This window comes from Gorilla gorilla, chromosome 19, assembly GCF_029281585.2.
Source record: "Gorilla gorilla gorilla isolate KB3781 chromosome 19, NHGRI_mGorGor1-v2.1_pri, whole genome shotgun sequence".
Lineage (NCBI taxonomy): Eukaryota > Metazoa > Chordata > Mammalia > Primates > Hominidae > Gorilla > Gorilla gorilla.
This window is the reverse complement of record NC_073243.2, coordinates 43,947,676-43,957,500: the sequence shown is the minus strand read 5'-3', so window position 1 is coordinate 43,957,500 and position 9,825 is coordinate 43,947,676.

Below are 9,825 nucleotides of genomic sequence, written 5' to 3'. Positions count from 1 at the left end.
TAAAACACTTCTTTAAATAACTTTTGAGTCTAAATGGAAATAAAAACTGCAAGTACAGATGGAGGAAATAAGCATCATCCCAGAGCCTCATTATACCCTTAATTAGAATGTTCCATTTGGGAATTTGTGGAATCTTTTCTCTGCATATCATTAAGAAAATACTAGAACAACTATTCTTAGAATGGATTATGTAAGATTTCTTATAGGCAATGGTTATTCTGAGGTTTCTAAATATATCTTCTTCTTCTTTTTTTTTTTTTTTTTTTTTTGAGGTGGGGCCTCACTCTGTCTCCCAGGCTGGAGTGCAGTGATGCCACCAGGGCTCACTGCAGTCTCAACGTCCTGGGCTCAGGCGATCCTCGCACCTCAGCCTCCTGAGTAGTTTGCACTACAGACATGCACCACCACACTTGGCTAATTTTTACTTTGTATATTTCATAGAGACAGGGTTTCACCATGTTGCCCAGGCTGGTCTCAAACTCCTGCACTCAAGGGATCCTTCTGCCTTGGCCTCTCAAAGTGCTGGGATTACAGGTGTGAACCACCCTGCCTGGCTGTAAATAGATCTTCCAACTTTATGAGGAGGCAGAGTTGCCCCCTCCCCCAATTAAAAAATTATTTCTTTCAATGTGAAAGCAAAATAAAAAACAAAATTTAATTTCCTAAATAAGCAAAAAAAACAAAAAAAAAAACCAAAAAAAAACCCAAACAATAAAACAAAATAAAACACCCAATTAAAAAAAAAACCACACACACAACAAACTGAAACAAAATAAGATACCACCACCACCACCAATATCTTTGTGATCTGGCACAGTGCAAGAACATTTTCCAATCTACACCCTGTCCAAGTCTCCAGTATGTCATCATCCCACCACTCTCTGATTATTTCACTCATTTAAATGACCTGTGTGGCTCTGTACATTTGAGTTTGCAATCCTTGATAAAGGCTAAGAGTTGAAGAACTTAGATTCTTATTATCTTCTTTTGGGTTAACAGCTATTACGCAGGAGTTAGCACTCACTGAGCCTGCTGGTGGCAGGGCTGGGGCAATCACCCCAGGTGCAAAATAAGTTCAGTCGAAGTCTGTATTGGGAAGGCTGCAGCAGGGCTTTGTCAAAATTCTGAGGAAAGATCACTGTCCAATCTTGACTGTGAGAAGAGTTAACTACGTCTTCCTAAAGCAAAATAGAGAAATGGAAAAATGATTAAGGAATGATTGATAGTAGTTGTAGATTTATTAGAATAGTTTAAATAAGATTTCTTATAGGCCATGGCATTCTAAGTTTCTAAACATATTTTCTAGGTCTACTTCATTCCTAAGTGTTTTGCATTCATTCATTTATACTCACCTCATTCCAAAAAGGATTTGAGGCAGTTGGTAAAGTTGTGGCATATTAATAGATGGGGAATGGTCAGCCCCAGGGACAAGCAAAAGAGAAGTTTAAGATCAATAATAAGACTGGCTAAATGTCAGTCTGCTTTTTATTATCACGTGCACTGGCAATTCTAAACAATGTCAGTGATAAAATATTCCTCCTTGCCGAGATAGACCACTTCACTATTTGTTTTAAATACAGAGAATATTTGTATCTATTTAAAATAGGTGTTTGTATTTATTTTAAATTGCATTTCAAAATTGTGTATCATTTCATATAAATTGGAATATAGTTTGTATCAATGCTTCATTTGTGATAAAACTTTATTTCCAGTGAAAAATATATGTGATATGCCTAAAGGATAACTGGTTGGATTTCTATAGAACCCAGCCCATGACTTGCTTAGATACATTAAGCTGTCTTTCTCTTCAGAGCACTGATCAACCATCACCACTAGCCTAGCCCCATTTGTGCAGTTTAAAGTTGAGGAACTAGGAAAAAATAAGATTTTTGGCATGTGCTAGTGTTTCAAGCCTGTATTTTTAAAATGTCAGGAAATATCACCCTAATTTCTCTCTTTAAAACAGTTGTCATGTATATCTAGTGATTAGCAGGACTGACGTTGTGCCACATTTAGACTCTTAGTAAACTATTTCTTGGATGAATCTTTTCCTAAAATGGTCCATTCCTATAACTTATCTGTAACTTATATCCATATGCATTTAATCCACTTTAATTTATAACTCAGGCCATTCTAAGTATCTTCTCATTGGTTCTTCTTCATCAGATTAGGATGTTTATGCTCCCTTGCGGTAAGCAAATGTCACCTTCTTCTTCATGAAGTATTTGCTTAGTGTTTCATTTGTGCTCTCTCATTCCATGAGAGGAAGGGGAGGTCTGCAAACTGAAAACCTTTTCACTCTTTGGTGTCTTGCCACTTTTCAATTGTTAGGAAGCAGGCCCCGCACAGGCAGGTTAATGTCTTCACTTGACGTGGAAATATTAGCAATCTGCTTATGTGACTTTCTTAAGAAGGTGTTAGGCCCTTGACTGTTCTTTGAGAAAACGAAGATAAAGCAAGTGTATTTTAACAAAATATAGTGCTTTCTGCCCACCATTCTCTTCATTTTGAGTTATGGGCTCCAGTGATACCTTGTTCCTCAAGAAAATTACTCTCCATTACTCAATTTTCAGATCTCTGTCTAAGTGGGTGTCTACCAATTCCTTTTGTCAGTGGTGTGTGCCTGACATGGTGGGATGGTGAGGAGGGACGCCTGTGCAGATTGAAGATGTGGCTCCTGCCAGCTGTAAACCTGCAGAGGTGTATTCTTTTGCTGCAATTCGGTGTTCTTGTAAGTTGGTCTGTCACCATCAGGCTCATGAGGAAAGGGACCCAAGAGAAAACAGAAACCAGCCTGAGCCCTCGAGGGTCTTATGTGTGGCATAGTTTAGGCTAGTGTTACCGGGGGAGGGGGGTGAAATTGTTTGCTATTGCCCAGACTCAGATGGCAAAGACAAGTGTGGCCCAGATTGAAAGGAGTGCAGGAGGGCTGTGGGCTGTGCCCAGGCTCATCCCTGACAATGCTGCCTGTTGGGTTTATCATACTGGCCACAGGTAAGGCATTTGGGCAGCTGAGCCCAGGTGTTAACATGTAACTTGCATAAATTGTTCAAAGGAGCTTTGGAAAGCATCAGACAAAAGTGTTGCAAGGAGAACAACACAACTGAGAAAGGAGATAGACAGGGCTACAATCTCCTGTTTTACAGACTTTCCTGTTCCCTTCCTTACATTTTCAGAGGAAAAAAAGGCACAAAATGCAGTTGTTTTATAGCTTGCAGAGGAGTGACTTTGACAAGTTGTGGAAGGCCCACAGAGGACTGGCACTAGGGGATAGAAAGTCCTAACTGTCAGAAGGAGAAACAGGTCTAAAGGTTTTTAGACACCTCTTTAGGGGGTAATTATGACTATGACTTGGAATATCTAATATATTCTTGCAGATGTATTCAAATCCACAACAATTTTTCTTTGGTCATCTCTCCTTTCTTTATGCTCATGTCAGAGTCCTCGAAAACTTGGTTCCCTAGTGTTACCACATAGCCATATATTCAGGCAAATGGTCCAATAAGGGTTATATTAAGGCTATTTAACAACTGGCAGTGCAAACACCAACCAGTCAAATGGCACCCTAATGAATCAATACAGAGGCACACAACTGGCACAGCTGTCTTAGTACATGCTGGCTGAGTGTCAGCCCTGGGATGACAAGGTGATCTGACCTTGGGAACTTTAGAATGTCTTCATGAGCTGCCCCACCTCACTGGAAAACAGGCTTGCTTGCTGTTTCTCTCCTTCACCATGTCTGTCTATTTCTCTCTCACACAAGAGAAATGAGATTTATCAGAACCAGATTAAGGGTCAGGCACACCAAGGCAACAATCTATAAAAAGCACTAAAACATCACTGGAATAAAAGAGAAATATTATGCCAGTTAACTTAGGGCTTCTTAAAAACCTGGTGAAGTATAAATTTCTCTCTTATTGAAATAAATGGTAACCTGTTTTGATTTCTATCTATTATGATATGTGTTTCTGTGTGGGGCAAGATTCATGTGCAAATGCAGATTGCACCACCAACTCTGAGACCTGCCAGCTGATGATTGCCTGAAGTCTGGGTCAAGTTCAGCTGAGAAATTGGAAGTAAACAAACCATGGTGTATTGCTCTATCCTAGACATTGTAACAGTGGTCATAGAATTTAGAGATTCTCAATAGTTTATTACTGGGACGTCACAGGTGGGTACACATGTGCTACAAGATATTGTTCCTTTCAGCCCTCAAGGTGGTTGGGCAGGGTCTGCAGAGGCGGAGCTCCTGAGCAGCCTCATATGGGGCTCCTTGGAGGGCAGCCTGAGTGGAGCAGAGTCTGTGGCTGCTCTGTGGTGCCCCTGGGTGACAAGTGTGATGAGCAACAGCCAGCACTTATGGCTCTAGGTTGATGTGTTGTGGGAGGTCATGGTGCTCTACCACTCAGAGACTACTTGAGCAGCTGCCTGCTGCAGAGTACGTTGATGCTGCCTGTTGTGGACAAGGGTCCTGTGGAGCTATTGGAGAATTTGTGGTTTTGGTGCGTAAGGAGTGGATGGTTGGATGTGGGGAGGGGTAGAGGTTGTATATGGTTCCTGTGGGCCCAGCTCTAGGTCCTGTTTCAGAGTTAGTCACTCTCTGTATGTATTTTAGTCTCTCTTTCTCCGTATTAGTTGTCTATTGCTGCTGTAACACATAACCATAAATTTAGTGGCTTTTAAGAACATAGATTTACTATCATACAGTTCTAGAGGTCAGAGTCTGTAATGGGCTTCACTAGACCAAAATCAAGGTATTGGCCAGGTTGCATTCCTTCTGGAGGCTCTAGGGAAGAATCCATTCCCTTTCCTTTTTTAGCTTTTAGAGGACACTTGTTGGCTCATGGCCCCTTCCTCCAGCATCAAAGCCAATAACCCACCATCTTCAAGTCTCTCTCTGACTCTGCCCTCTGTTTTTGTTGTTGTATCTTCTCTGCCTGACTCTCCTGCCTACCACTTTTCCTTAGAAGGACCTTTGTAGTGATATTGGGTCTACACAGATAATCAGGATAATCTCCCCAGCTTGAGATCCTTAATTTAATCACGTCCGTAGGGTCCCTTACCATGTGAAATAACATATTCACAGGTCTCCGGGACTGCAGCAGACATCTTTAGTGGGCTATTATTCCACCTCCCATACATATGATGGCTGCCCTTGTCTGATCTGCAGCTGATTCACCCTGAAGGATGACATTCATGCCCTCTGTTTGAGTGTTATCATTGTTTTGAAATACTTGATGTGAAAAAGTTTATTGGATTATAAATCTATTCTCATCATTAAAAATATTTCATTATGATATTGGCCAATGGGGAAAAAAGAGTGGTTAGATTTCTAAAATACAATTTGAACCGTTATAAATTTTTCAAAAGTTATAAAAATGATTAAAAAATTTGTATTATCATAATTATGAGAACAAAATTTCTCATTGATGTGACTCACAGACTTAAAGGATCATCATTAAAAACTCTTGATCACAAATTGTGTGCAGCCATTTCAGCTTTAAAATCTGGTATAAGAAAGTTACGGTTGTTACGTTCATGGAAGCAAACTTGAGTTTCTAATTCTAATTTTAAAAAATGTAAAAATTTCTGGGAAAGTAATATTCAAATTCGATATTTAACATCTTTCTTAATATTTTATATTTAATTTTTTATCATTATAGCATATAAAACAAAAAAAAGTCACGAGGTGTTTTACACCAAGCTCCAAAGAGCTATACCCATACCTCCCCCAGATTCCCTCAGTGTACTCTACAAATATTATCATTTTCTATGCGTGGATAATGTGAAAAAAAGTTGGAGAGAATGGATGTGAGTGAGATCATCCTTTGTGACTGTGTAGGACCAACTCATAGCCGTTTTAAAGAAAATACTACAAAATGATAGACAATTTCAATATAAGATTGATTGCTATGTTTAGAACACATGATAGATCCCTTATTTTGACCATAAAGAAAGAAGTCTATAGCTTTTATTCATAGACTATTAGCCTTTCCTCATGCCTGCTAGGGAATGTTGAACAAATTCTTATCACGTGAAGGGGTTTCCAATTATTAGTCTTCTGTGGGTACCCCATGTTTTGGTCTTTCCAAATTATTTCTGAAAGTTTCCTTAGATTCTTTTTCTTTTTTGGAGACAGGGTCTCACTCTGTTGCCCAGGCTGGAGTGCAGCGGTGGGATCATGGCTCACTGCAGCCTCGAACTCCTGGGCTCAAGTGATCCTCCCACCTCAGCCTCCCAAGTAGCTGGGACTATAGGTGTGCACCACCATGCCTGGCTAATTTTAAAATTTTCTGTAGAGATGGGGCCTCCCTGTGTTGCTCAGGCTGGTCTTGAATTCCTGTTGCTCAAACAATGTGTTGGGATTACAGGAGTGAGGCACTGCACCTAGCCCATCTTTGATTGTAAAATAAATCTATACATTTCAAAGAATTTGAGTCAAAATGTCTGAAGAAATAAATATTTTAGGTCAGGCACGGTGGCTCATGCCTGTAATTCTAACACTTTGGGAGGCCAAAGCAGGCAGATTGTTTGAGCCCAAAAGTTCAAGACCAGCCTGGGCAACATGGCAAAACTCCGTCTCTACCAAAAATATACAAAAGTAGCTGGGTGTGGTAATGTGCACCTACAGTCCTAGCTACTTGGGAGGCTGAGGTGAGAGGATGGCTTGAGCCTGGGAGGTGGAGGTTGCAGTGAGCTGAGACTGTGCCACTGTACTCCAGCCTGGGCAACAGAGCCAGACCCTGTCTCATTTAAAACAAATTTTGTTCTAGTATGGATTGCAGTGGACACATTTATTTTTATTAAGAAAGCCAACAGAAATGACCTCATAAACCCATGTCTTATAATGGGGTCCCTGTTCTAATGTGCTTGGAAACGGAGGCAGGGAAGTGGGTGCTGAAAGGCAGTTTCACACAGTCCTGGCCGCATAACATTGGACCTTGGGGCATGAACAGGCACTTCAAAAGAAGGCATACAAGCAGCCAACAAACACATGAAAAAATGCTCAACTTCACTAATCATCAGAGAAATGAAGATAGCCATGGATACCATCTCACACCAGTCAGAATGACATTTATTAAAAAGTAAAACAAACAAACAAACAAAAACCCAAACAGATATTGGCAGGGATGCAGAGTAAAGAGAACGCTTACACACTGCTTGTGGCAATGTAAATTAGTTCAGCCACTGTGGAGAGCAATTTGGAGATTTCTTAAAGAACTAAGAGTTGAACTACCATTTGACCCAGCAATCCCATTACTGGGTTTATATCCAAAAGAAAATAGATCTACCAAAAAGACATTTGCATTCACATGCTCATTGCAGCCCTATTCACAATAGCAAAGACATGGAATCAAGTCAAGCACCCATCAGTGGTGGATTGGATAAAGAAAATGTGTTACATATATACCATGGAATATGATGCAGCCATAAAAAGAATGAAATCATGTCCTTTGCAGCAACGTGGATAGAGCTGGAGGCCATTATCCTAAGTAAATTAACAAAGAAACAGAAAATCAAGCACTGCATGTTCTCACTTATAAGTGGGAGCTAAAAATTGGGTACACATTGACATAAAGATGGGAACAATAGACACGGGGGAATGTGAGTGTGGCAGGAGGGAAGGGATACATGGTTGAAAAATGACTTATTGGGTACTGTGTTCACCACCTGGATGACAGGTTCAATCGTACTCCAAACCTCAGCATCATAAAATGCACCAGGTGACAAACCTGCACATGGACCCCCTGAATCTAAAATAAAAGTTTAAAAATAAAATAAAATATCTTTGTAAAACAAAAAAGAACAAACCTTGGTCCTGAAACACTTTCCTACCAAAAGATAAAGAGCCTACACGGCCTGCGCTGGGTGTATTGGCTTGTGTGGAAATATCTTTCCCTGTTGCAAGCCCAATGTATGCTCCTTTGTCCTGCTTAGGCAGGTGCATCACATGGCACTGGGCCAACCCCACAGCTGTATGTTTTCTCCACAGGGAGGGGACTAGGTCCGTATATTGTGGCAGGGGTACACATAGCCAATTGCTCTGTGTGGGCTGTCAGGAGAGATCCACTGGCCATGGGATACTGGCACACATTGCTGAAGCAGCTTTTGCCGTATCTCTTCTCCGTGTAAGTAAAGTGTCGTTCCATCCAGTGCTTGACTGCGTCCTGTTTTCCTTGGCGATTCCAGCACCATAATGCAATGGGCAAAGTATTAGGACTTCTCTTCCTGGTGGTTGGCATAGTGGTCGTCTTTGCTATTCTCTTGGTCTTAGAAATCCTGCCTTGGGGTTGGTAACCAGTGCGTGGGATTCCTCTCCCTTGGGATTGATAACGGTGAATGACATTCTGCTTAACATGGGGCACAGTGAGAGCCTCTTTGCTCCCCAGGGAACCCTTGGAAGGAGAGGCTGAGAGCAGCTTCGGCAGCACCACATGAGGATAGGTTGTAGGGAAGGAAGGCAGGAGTTTCTTGGGTAACCTGTGGCCTTCGTCTGTTCCAGGCATCTGTCCTCAGGTTGGCCTCTTCCCAAGCCTACCTCTCTCTGCCAGCCCTGTCATTCTCCACCTCCAGGATCGAGAAGCTGGTGGTCCACACAGAGCTTCTGGCCCCATTTCATCTTGTAGATGTGAAGACAAAATTCTGTCCAAGTAGTCTTTCCTTGCTGAAGTTAATGCAAATTTGTTCTCTGCTCTCAATACCTTTTATTCACTGCCTGATGTTGTACCACCTCCCACCCCAGGTCAATGGTTCTGATACCTCTGTTTATGACATAGGGTGACATGCATAATAACTGTACCTCTTTCATTCCCCTCTTCTGATTCAGAAGGTCAGAATCCCCAAGCAGGGGTCACTTTAGTACTTGGTATATATTGATAGTAAGTGCTCAACAAATACCTGTTGAATGAGTGAATGTATAATGAATGAAAAAATGATTTTTATGGAACAGATTAGATTGCATACTAAATGTTTTAGGGAAAATTATCAGGAACAGGAATTTACCAAGGGCAAAATCCTTAGGTCCCATTTTTCTGATGTGCCCTTTTAAGCTTATATTCCTAGAAGTTAATTATTTATTGAAAAAGTAGTTTATACTCATTACATCTATTTTTTAAAGTTACAGAAAAGTATAAAGAATAAAATAAGAACTGTTTATAATCTCTTGTCTTGGAGATAATCACTCCTAGCATTGCTGTATATTTTTCTAGACCTTTTTTCTAGTCACATATGCGAGTGTGTGTGTGTGTGTGTGTCTGTGTGTGTGTGTCTGTCTGTCTGTTCCCGTGTCACAATAAAGAAATACCTCAGGATGGGTAACTTATAAAGAAAAAAGGTTTAATTGGCTCACAATTCTGCAGGCTATACAGGAAGGATGACGCTGGCATCTGTTTGGGTTCTGGTGAGGCCTCAGGAAGCTTTTACTCACGGCAGAAGGCGACAGGGAGCAATGTCGCATGGTGAGAGTGGGAGCAAGAGAGAGAGCAGGGGAAGGTCCCAGACTCTTTTAAACAACCAAATCTCGTGTGAACTAACTGTGCCAGAGCTCACTCATCACCAAGGGGATGGTGCTAACCATTCATGAAGGATCTGCCCCCATGATCCAATCACCTCCCACCAGTCCCCAGCTCCAACATTGGGAATCACATTTCAACATGAGATTTGGAGGGACAAACATCCAAACCATATCAATATATAGTATATATGCCTTTTACAAAAATAAAACTCTGTGATGTTGTTTTATGAGATGTACAAATCTTATGTTTTGTACATGTTTTTAGCAGTACAAATAAAACAGTGTATTTAAATGTTATATTAATGTAGATC